Here is a 10916-nt window from a genome sequence, read left to right on the forward strand (position 1 = left end):
TATGACATTTGGGTCCAATACTTGACTACTCAAGTTTCTCTCTCTTTAATCTAATTAAAAACATAAAATCATATTTTAAACACTATTTTTCCATTACTATTTCTTAAATTTGTAAACTTGTACATTTTATGTATTAAAACTCTTATTTATAACAAAAAAAATGTATAATGAAAATGTTGGATATTACATCATGGGTCCCAATTTGGAAAGAAATGGTGGGACAACCGGGATCTTTGTATTTCAGCGGTGTCTTTTGTTCAATCACTGCACTTACTTGCTCAGTTAAGAAAGCAGTCTTCTTAACATGGTGATTCATTTTTGCAGTGTGTAGATCCTTGATTATTTTGGCATAAGCCGGCACTTGTTTTATGATGTGAAGCAAAGGAAGATTAATCTTCACTTGTGTCAAGTGCTCAAGGATTTAGCTCGGTTATCAGGGAACTTCCCAACAGGTTTCAAAGCCTGGGTAAATGGTACTTTTGGAAAGGCATTGAGTGGTGAATGTTCGGGAATAACTTTTGGAGTACTGGGAGAGTTGGATTTTTGGATGGGTCTTACAAAGTTTTACCGCTTCTAGTCGTGATGGCATTTACTTCCTTAACATTTTGATCGTTAGAATTTGAAGATTGGGTCATGTGTTGGCCTTGCATGTTGAATTTTGGTTGGGAAGGAAGTTTTCCTTTTCCCGGAATGGTCAAGGACTAAGTCAATTTTGAGAATTGACATTTCATTTCCTTGATTTCTTCCATCATTTGGCGATTTAGTTTGGATTGTTCCTCTATGAATGCATGAAGGGTATTCTCGAGAGAATTTCGTTGTGGATGAGCATTATATTGAGGGGAAAGAATACGCCTTTGATGGTTGAACTTCTTGCTCATTTTTCCATTGGCCATCAGACGATTGAGCTTGGTTGGAATCTCTCCAACTGAAATTTGGGTGGTTTCTCCAACCAGAGTTGTACGTATGGGAGAATGGCTTGTTATATGCCCCTAAGGCATTGCATTGCTCCTCATAAACCCCATTCATTTCATTAAAAGCTAAGCAATCCTTAGTTAAATGCTTCGTCCCTCCACAAACAAAGAAATGTTCTTGCGGTTCCGCTTGAGCAATCATGTGAGGTTTTTGGCCATTTTTTGTCATTAAGACCTCAAACTGCTTTTTCAAAGCTTTGAGTTGGGTAACACTATCCTCTTCTCGAAGTTGATAGATCTCAGATGGTTTGTGTCGGTTGGTGCTATTAGTTGCACTTGGACCACTCCAGGTGTGAGATTTTTTTGCGGTTTCTTCGAGATATTCAAGAGCATCGTCTGGCTCTTTTTCCAGGAATTCAGCATTGCATAACATTTCTACAAACTGGCACTAACGACTTGTGAGGCCTTCATAGAAGTAACTGACCAAATGCCAGTTCTCATAGCCATGGTGCAGGCACTAATTCAACAGATCCTTGAATCTTTCCCAAACTTGATAGAACGTTGCATTGTCCTTTTGGGAAAATGTGGAAATTTGTTGTTTTAGACTGTTGGTCTTATGGCTGGGGAAGTGTTTCAACAAGAAAGATTTGGTCATTTCCTCCCATGTTCAAATAGACCTAGGTCTCAAAGAGTATAACCAGCTTTTGGCTTTGTCCTTCACGGTGGATCACAAGTTAACCTTTTTGACCAAACAACTTTTAAGCAGAGTGAAATTGCTTATTTTGACAGAACAAGATTGGTTTTCTTATAGTAATAAGTTCAACAATATAATAGTGCAAAGGTATATGCTCGAAATATTCCCAGGCTGATTGGGAAGGTTGCCAAGGTACTGCTTTAGACCCACACTTGCCTAGACAAAACTCTCAGGGGTTCCCAAGTAAGTGTGGGGGGTAATGCTATCACAAACCTTATTTAACAACCATTCTTTCTAGACAGAACAATATCAGTTTCTACCATTTGTAATATTACACAATTGTTCCCAATACTAACCGTTTTATGATTGAAATTTTATGAACAATTTTACGCAATTTTATGTTTTTTTTTAAAAAAAAAACCTAAATTCTAAGGAAAACTAAGGCAAAGAAAAAGAAAAACCTAAACTAAGGAACCTAAAGCAACAAAATAATAAATACAAAACTAAAATAAAGAAAAGAACACTGAAGTGAAGTGAAGATAAAATAGCAAGCTTAATCTTTTTTTCAATATTTATTAAACTAAAAAAAATAGAAAAGAAATTAAGAATGAGAAATGGAATAAGAATTAACTAAAAGAAAAAAATTATATATATATATTTATATAATTCTCTTTTTGTAACCAAAAGAAAAAATAAAGGAAAAGAAAAAAATAAAAATATTTTTTTTTAAGTTTTTTTTTCTCTACTCTTTTTTGTTTTTGTTTTTTTATATAGATATATATATATTTCGTTTTACTGAAAAAAGAAAAAGAAGAAAGAAAAAGAAAAAAAATATATATATATATATATAAATAACTAAAAAAAAATTGTTTTGATTTTTTTTAATAATAATCAAATTAACTAAAAATTAGTACATAAAAAAAAATACAACCCACAAATACAAGAACACTATGCTAACACAATATTCATATTAACAAAAATACAAAAAAAGTTACAAACATTTTGGTAAAAATTTCACTAATAATTTTGAAAACTACCTCCCCGGCAACGGCGCCAAAATTTGTTTAATGCCCAAAATATGACTACCACTAAGCGGTAGTTGTAGTAAAAGCAGACGGTCGATCCACAAGGAGGTAACCTAAAACCAAAATATTAGTAGAAAATAACACAAAAAGTTAGTGACATGAAATAAATAAAAATGGAAATGAAAAGAGATTTGAGATTTTGGTGTTGTCTTTTTGATGAAATGATAAAATGAGATAAGTGAAATAAAAGTAAGGTGTAATCAAGAGTTTGAAAAATATAAATGTTTCAAGAATCATCCATATGCTTGTTTGGTTACTTAGTTACTTGATTTACTTGATTTACAAAAATACACAAGTAAATAGTTCACATCCCAACATTTACTTGGAAAATCTAACATTAAAGTCCATATTCTTTTCTAACAAAAGTCCATTTGAGTTATAAAGTTCTTTACTTTAAAAGAACAATATTAATCTTATGAAAAATCTAGAAATGGAAAAATACCCATGGGTAATAATGCAATAGAATATTAGACATAGAGTTATGTATCAATATTACTTTACTAATTAGAAGCATATAGAAAGAGCATGACTAATCATATATACTGTTTGCACAAGTAAATAAAGATAACAAAATAGAGATGAGGATAAAAGAACATAAATAACTCAAATACATTATATTAAGAATATAGTAAATCAAAGTAGCAAAATAACTTCACTAGAATATGGAATCATCCCTATAACCTTCCTAGGAAGATTAGGCCATTATGCTCATGATTCTCAAAAAATTCTAAGAAAAAAATATGAGAAGAAAGTGAGTAGAAATTTTGCTATAGTTTCTTTACTCTCAAAATTACATATGAAATGTGAAAGAAGAGTCCCTATTAATAGAAGGAGAAAATGACTAAAAAGAAATTAAATTACAAATGAGGTCTACAAAATAAATCTGAAATATTAATAATAAAATATGATTTTGAAAAATCAAATCTTATTATTAATATAAACCTAGCTATTTTAGTGAATGGTCATTTTTCCCTTTTTTCTAAAACACCACAAAATATGAGCTTAAGAGCTCAAAATGGAAAGGTGCAAGGCCCAAAACCCACAAAAACTGGGCTGAAAGGTAGCTAAAAGTGTTGGCCAAGTGCAGCCAATAGAGGAGCGCCACATGTCCAGGTGGTGGCAAGCTTGGGCATGGGATTGTTTGGGCTCATTTTGGGCCTAATTCCTTTCAAAAATGCCACTTTTTAACTCTTTTTTTCAGTTTTGATTCTTTCTCTCTTCTTTCTTCTTTCTTTTTCTTTATACCAAAATGCAACTTTAATTCCTACAAAATAACAATAAATTAAATCATAATCAAAAAATTTCATTTATAAAATAAATTATATTAATTCCATGAAAATATTAATTAAACTTAATTTATTTTGACCATTAAAATCAATAAATATGTATTTTTCACCATTAATCACTCAGAAGACAACTTCTTCCATGAGCTTATCGAATGCTTATTGTATTGTTTAAACCACTATCTGGCAGGTCCGACCAAAGTCGCAAGGAACAGGATACATCTTAGATCGAGCCCAGCATTGTGGGTCATCATCATTGTGTTGAACATTCTGAGGTGATCGGATGGATCTGTGTTTCCATCAGATGTTGGCATGTTCGGCATCCTAAAGCCAATAGGATACGTAGCTGCTGCAATGTTTGGAGTGAATGGTTCGAGCTCTTCATCTGAGTTGCAATCACCATCATTCCAAATAAGAGCCTCTTCATTTGTTCCTCCATCAAGGCCATTCGCTCAAGGGTTAGGTCGTTGGTCTATAGGTTAGCTGGGGGTTGTTCAATAGCTCCCATCCTATTGTACGCGTTTGATGGGTTACTTTCCCTCCAAGTTCGAGCTTGGTTAGGTGGGACATTCTCATTGTCCCGTACGATAGACGGACCTCCCTCGTGCCGAGTATAGCTCATATCTTTGTTGCGATGTAGATACCTTCTTTGTGAGCTCAAATAATCGCGCAGGTCGGGCTGTGGATCGTACCGAGGACTTTGCGCTGAACTTAGGTGATTTCTCCAGTCACTCTCAAACCAACCTCCATACTGGCTCCCTGTCTAGTAACTTCGATTTACAAAACTTACGACCCGCAGCTGAGATCGAGGACTTGGATTCTCAGCACGTGCCCGTGGGGCGTAAGTTTCTACTAACGGGGGAGGATTTCTTCTACTATTCCCACGAGCTGGAGTATCACGTTGTGGGGGTGGTGGTGTAGGATGTCTAACCAGTGATGGCGGATGCCTTATTGGTGAGGCTATCCTTGTTCCATCATGACGAAATAAATTAGCCTGCCTCGGCTCTACCCAAATGTCCCGAGTTCTCTGGGCCTGGGGGTTCTGATCGCAACACAGGAGGATTCGTTGGAGCATTTTTCCTCCGTGAACTTGTCCCAGCCCACCCTTGTGGGTAGTTGTGGCCATTCTTGGGAATCTATGAAGAAGGAACGGAGTTAGGGGTCGCAGTTCTGACCGACCGACCGACATGCTGATGATGACTCCTGTGATGATAGTTGGCTGAGCACTTCGATAGTTTCGCTCTGAAGGCATAGAGCTCGGAGTGGCGGTCTTGACAAAACGACTAGATTTAGATCGGTTATTCCTGTGGGACTCATGAGACCCACTGTAGCGTCTCAAATTCGCTAATAAGACTTAGGGCCTTGATTAGCGTGCCTGGAGGGCAATAATTGATTTATTGTTAATATGTAAATTTGATGATTATGTGATAAGAAATGCATGTTTAGGTGAATTAAATATGCATGTGGGCCCCATTTGGTTGTTAGGGGCATGTTTGTAATTTTAGCCCGCTGTGGGCCATAAATCCAATATTTGTGTATATTGTGGTTGACACCACATGTGAGTGTTGATATATTTGTGATGCACGAACCAAGACAGTCCTAGGGAGAGGTTTAGCTAGAAAGTCACAACGGGGTCAAATGCCCGACTCGGGAGGAGCCTGGGGGTATTTTGGGGATATAATATGTGTTCGGGAATTATTGAGTAATGGATAGTAACTTATCAATGATTTAGTATGTCGGGATTAAATGGAGATTTATAGGAATACTTGAGGGACTAGCATGACACGAAAAATGACGGAATTGCCCTTCGGGTCACTTAAGGGTTGAGGTTAAGCTTAAGGGGCAGTTTGGTCATTTGGCAGGGGTATTACTTAACTCAGATGATTTGAGAAACTACTGGAATTAAGTAAAGGAAACAAAACTCTCACCTTCTCTTCTCTCAGTCGGTTCAATACTTCTCCCCTTGGTGCTTGGTTTTGAAAGATCTTACACCAGAAATCTAAGGCTTGGAACTTGGGAGGAGAAAGCTTGGGAAGTTGAAGAGCAAGTGTAAGCTTGAATTCATCCTTGAGGTAAGGAGCCTAGCATTAAATTATCTGAGACTCTGTTGAGTTTTGGTTAGAATTACAAATTTGCATGTGAATTGGATTCTTAAGTTTAATTTGGTTATGGGCTGAGTTTATGTGACTATTTATGGACTTGCTATGGAGCCTAGATTGTGTGGTAGGGAAGTCCAAGCTTAATTCTGGGTTTAGATATTGGGTTGGGTTGATTTTAGAAGAATTGGCTCGAAGGAAATGCAGAAAAAAAAATGGAGGTTTTCTGGGTTTGGAGGCTCAAGCCACGGCCCAAGGCTGGGCATGTCGCGGCATGTGTGTGCGTTAAGGCCTTGCGAGGCCTCTATTATTGAGGCGCACGGCGGCCCTAGGAAGGGCATTCCGTGGCCCGTGTCTCCCAGTAAAGAGGCATTTTGCCTCTGTTTTGAGGCATGTCGTGGCCCTTAAGGGGCTGGGCCGCGACCCAAGTTCAAAGTGTTGGTTGTTTGGAAGTTTTTGGCTCGGGAACCCAAAAGTTAGGGCTCGGGATGGATTTTATCACCTCGATTGATAGAATCCAAGGTCCCGGAGACTAGAATTATATCCCAAAGTTATTTAATGAATTACAACTTGATGGATAGCTTTTGTCAATGCGTTGTGACTAGGTTTTCAGCGAGGCTCGGACTAGAGGATTGTGCTCAGGATAGCGGTGCTCAGGAAGCTTGGGACACAGATAAGAAAACTATTGTACCCATAGAGCAGGGCATGGCCCTATAGTTTGTATTGCAGGGCACAACCCTATGTGATTGAATTGCAGGGCATAGCCCTATTATTTATGTTTTGTATTTGTTTAAGTATATCTTGATTATATGCTATGTATTGCATACTTGTGAATGAACGGCGAAGGCCGAAAACAGCAGAAAGCCGGGTACGGCAAGGGGCCAAGAACAGCGTTAAGCACGTGCAGACCAAGGTCGAGTATGGCAAGGGGTCGGGACTGGCGTTGAGCACGCGGAGTGCAAGGCGCTAGGGTGAGACCCTTCATAGATGCTTGAGTCATCCTCATGGTGTAGACCGCGAACCCAGGGCCATGTAAAGTGCTTGGGACGGCATGGCTGCTATGTGTTTAGCCTGTTGGTTGCTTTGTTATATGTTGATTGATAGATATTCATATGTTAATTGTTTGTGTTGAGTTTTCTTGCTGGGTTTCGACTCACGGGTGCTCTATGGTGCAGGTAAGGGCAAGGGAAAGGTCGACCAACCATGAGTACGGGGAGCGTGAAGTGACGTGTACATGTTCGGCCTGCCTGGCTACCACAACCAGTTGTATTTTTGGGAAATGTGATGTATTAACCTGAATTTTGTCACCTAGTCATCCTTGGTTGTATTTTGAGTTGTAAATATTTTCTAAACAATGTTTTGGGATCCCAATTGTAAAACTTTCTGAGAATTCAATGAGTAACCAAATTTTTTATATTTAATGACTGGAATGGGTTTATTTCAACTTAGCTACACTTTTAACCTAAAACCTCAATTAGCGAGTGATTAGCACATTTTAAACTCACTTAGTAACGGCTATAAGGAAGTAGGGCGTTACAACTTGGTATCAGAGCGAGCCAAGGTTTATGGTTCCTAGAGATTGACCGAACATGTATGCTCACTGCCAGTGACAAGCTCGACTCAGGGTTGGTTGGTAATGATTGAATTATATGCTTGATTACGTGTTTAAGTGCCCTGTTTGCCTGATTATTTTATATAGAGCATGATGAATGCTTTAACATATGCATGATGTTAGGGCATGACCCCTTGATTGTTGTGTGCTATCTGTGTTTTGTGGACTACTGTTTGTGGTTGGTTGCTATGTATTGGGAAGTGGTTTTGGATGTTGTTATCATGCTTGATGAGCGGCGTCGTTGATTGCAGGCATATTGTTGAGATGCCTCGACGATCAATCAGACTCCACAGCAATAGGGCCGAGGATAACAACCAGGGTCAGGACCCCCCCACCTACCCCACAGAATTGGCAACAATTATTTGCTGAGATGGAAGCAAGACTTCACCAAACAGAAGAAAAGCTTCAACAACTGAGGCAACATGCCCTTCCTCAGGGCATTGGGTTACAAGTTCAATAGGCTATGGCGCCAGTGCCAGTTCAGCCTGTTATGGAGAATAGGTGGGAACCTTTGTATGAGAGGTTCAGGAAGCAACATCCTCCCACCTTTAAGGGTGGACCAGACCCACTGCGAGTAGAGCAGTGGATCAACATGATTTCTTCCATTATGGACTTCATGAGGGTGGAAGGGAACGAGAGGGTAGCTTGTGCCAGCTACATGTTCAGAGAGGATGCCCGCATCTGGTAGGATGTGGTAACTCAGAGAAGGAGCGTTGCAGCTATGACCTGGGAAGAGTTCAGAAACATTTTCAACGATAAGTATTATAGTGTCGTAGTCTGAGCTACAAAGGTTAACAAGTTTACCAACCTGACTCAGAACTGGATGACAGTTACTAAGTATGCCTTGAGGTTTGATAGGTTGGCAATGTTTACACCGAATTTGGTGCCAACTGATGCGGCACGAAGTGATAGGTTTGTGCAAGGATTGAATGTTATGATCGCCCATGATGTTAAGATAACCTTGGATCCGGGGACTACTACGTATGCTCAGGTAGTGGACAAGGCCCCTACTGTAACGCCCTACTTCCTTAGAGCCATTACTAAGTGAGTTTAAAACATGCTTTTAACTCGCTAATCGAGGTTTTAAGGCAAACATGTAATCAAACCATAAACAGAGCCCTAAACTTTGAAAATAATTCCATTTATCAAAAATCATAAAATGTTTAACATTTGGGATCCCAAAATACTATTTATAAATATTTACAATTAAAAATAAACTTAAAGTCGACTATACGACAAAATAGGGTTCTTTACAAACAACTTCCAAAAAAAATACCCCTGGCCATGGCAGCCAGGCAGACCAGACATGTACGCGCCGCCTCACGCTCTCCATACTCATGGTCGGTTGACTTTCTCCTTGCCCTTACCTGTACCACAGAGCACCCGTGAGCCGAAGCCCAGCAAGAAAACTCCACGTAGATAAACAACATATGCATATAAACCACTTAGCATATAACAAATTTGCCATCAGGCTAAACACATACGGCCTAGCCGTTCCAGGCACTTTACCAGGCCCTGGGTTGCGGTCTTCACCGTAAGGATATCCCAGGTATCCTTTAAGGTCTTACCCTAGCAACTCGCACTCCGCGTGCTAAACGCTGCTCCCGGCCCCTTGTCGTTCTCGGCCTTCGCCGTTCCCAGCCTTCGCCGTTCCCGGCCTTCGTCGTTCCCGGCCTTCGCCGTTCCCGGCCTTCGTCGTTCCCTCACATATATGCAGTCACAGCATAACTAAAACATAACTTAAACAAATACTAACACAATTAATGGGCTACACCCAACATATAATCATATAGGGCCACGCCCTACAACACAACTATGGGGCCTCGCCCTGCTCTATGGGTACAACAGTTTTCTTACCTGTGTCTCGAGTTTCCTAAGCACTGAACCCTTTAGCACGATCCTCTAATCTGAGCCTCTCCGAGAACCTAGTCACAACACAAAATTAGCATCCCCATTACTAACTATTTCAAAAGCATCTCCCGGAACCAAACCCGAGCCCTCGGGACCTCCCGGATCCCCACACAAAGTGGCGGAAGCATCCCCCGAGCCCCCTCTTCTAAAGCCTAAAAACCACAATTTTCCCCTGCCCAGAAATGGCCTAGCGCTGCGGCGCCACCCAATGAGGGCCGCGGCGCCCAGAAGGGCCCCCATCCTCTGCTGCAACCTAGCGCCGCGGCGCAGAAGAACAAGGCCGCGGCGCCCCTTCGCAAACCTAGAATTCTGGGTTTTCCCCTGCATTTTCCCCGAGCCAAAACACTTCCAAATCATTACCAAAACCTACCTAAGTCCCAAATTCAATTCAAAACCCCAAATAAGCCATCTAACAACTTACAAACATCAACAACAAGCCTAGATACACAATCAAACTCAAGAATCACTTAGTGGTTTAAAATTCTCAAAACTTAAACCAGCCCTTACAAAGTTTAAACGAGCCTTCAGAATTCTTAAAATAAACCAGAAATAACTTTCAAATATGCATGGAATTCATACCTCAAGATGGAATTCGACCTTGAGCTTCTTCCTACTCCAACTTCAAGCTGAATTCCTCTAATTCCTAGCTGATTTCTCACAAACAACAAGCTGCAAATTCAGCTTCAACCCTCATTCTCAAATCCTCAAAACAAGCTTAAACTTTAAAGAAAACCCATGGATGAATTTCTTACCTCTGTGATTAACCTTGGCCTTAGCCTGATTCTATAGCCTTGAATTCCTCCCTTGACCTCAAAGAAACACAGTCCTTCTTCCCCTTCCTTCTTATTTCTTGTTTTCTTTTCTCTAACTTTCAGCAAGAAGTGAAATAAGCCTAAGTGTAGAGAAACGTGAATAGCTTCCCCACTCAGCCACAGTTATCTCAATCTCAGCCAAAAGACCCATTTTCCCTTCCATCTAACCCATATTCTAACTAATCTTCAAGGCTACTTAAACCTTTCCTATCTTCTTACAAGAATACCATTTTTTTCCCTCTTAGAGTAACTATCCTCAATGGTTACCCAAGTTACTAAATACCATTAACCATTAATTTAAAGTCCCCAACTAAATCCATAATACTCCTGAAATACCCCTAGGCTCCCTCCCGAGCCGAGTATTAAATCTCGTTGTGACTTTAAGCGGAACAGCTCTCTAAGACCGCCTTGGAACGTGCATCACAAGTATATCACCATTATATTACATATATCACATTTATGCCCTCAACGGGCTATAATTACCAATTTACCACTAACTACCAGATAGGGCC

At 39.8% G+C, this 10916-nt stretch overlaps 1 non-coding gene across 1 annotated transcript; it reads left to right on the top strand.

Annotated features, from left to right (window-relative positions):
- The first annotated feature begins 1411 nt into the window (after positions 1 to 1411).
- LOC133820182 (small nucleolar RNA R71) lies at positions 1412 to 1518 on the top strand. Its single transcript, XR_009886611.1, has one exon. It is a non-coding gene; the product is annotated as a small nucleolar RNA R71 (small nucleolar RNA).
- Positions 1519 to 10916: the final 9398 nt, after the last annotated feature.

The sequence above is a fragment of the Humulus lupulus genome, chromosome 2 (assembly GCF_963169125.1).
Source record: "Humulus lupulus chromosome 2, drHumLupu1.1, whole genome shotgun sequence".
Taxonomy (NCBI): Eukaryota; Viridiplantae; Streptophyta; class Magnoliopsida; order Rosales; family Cannabaceae; genus Humulus; species Humulus lupulus.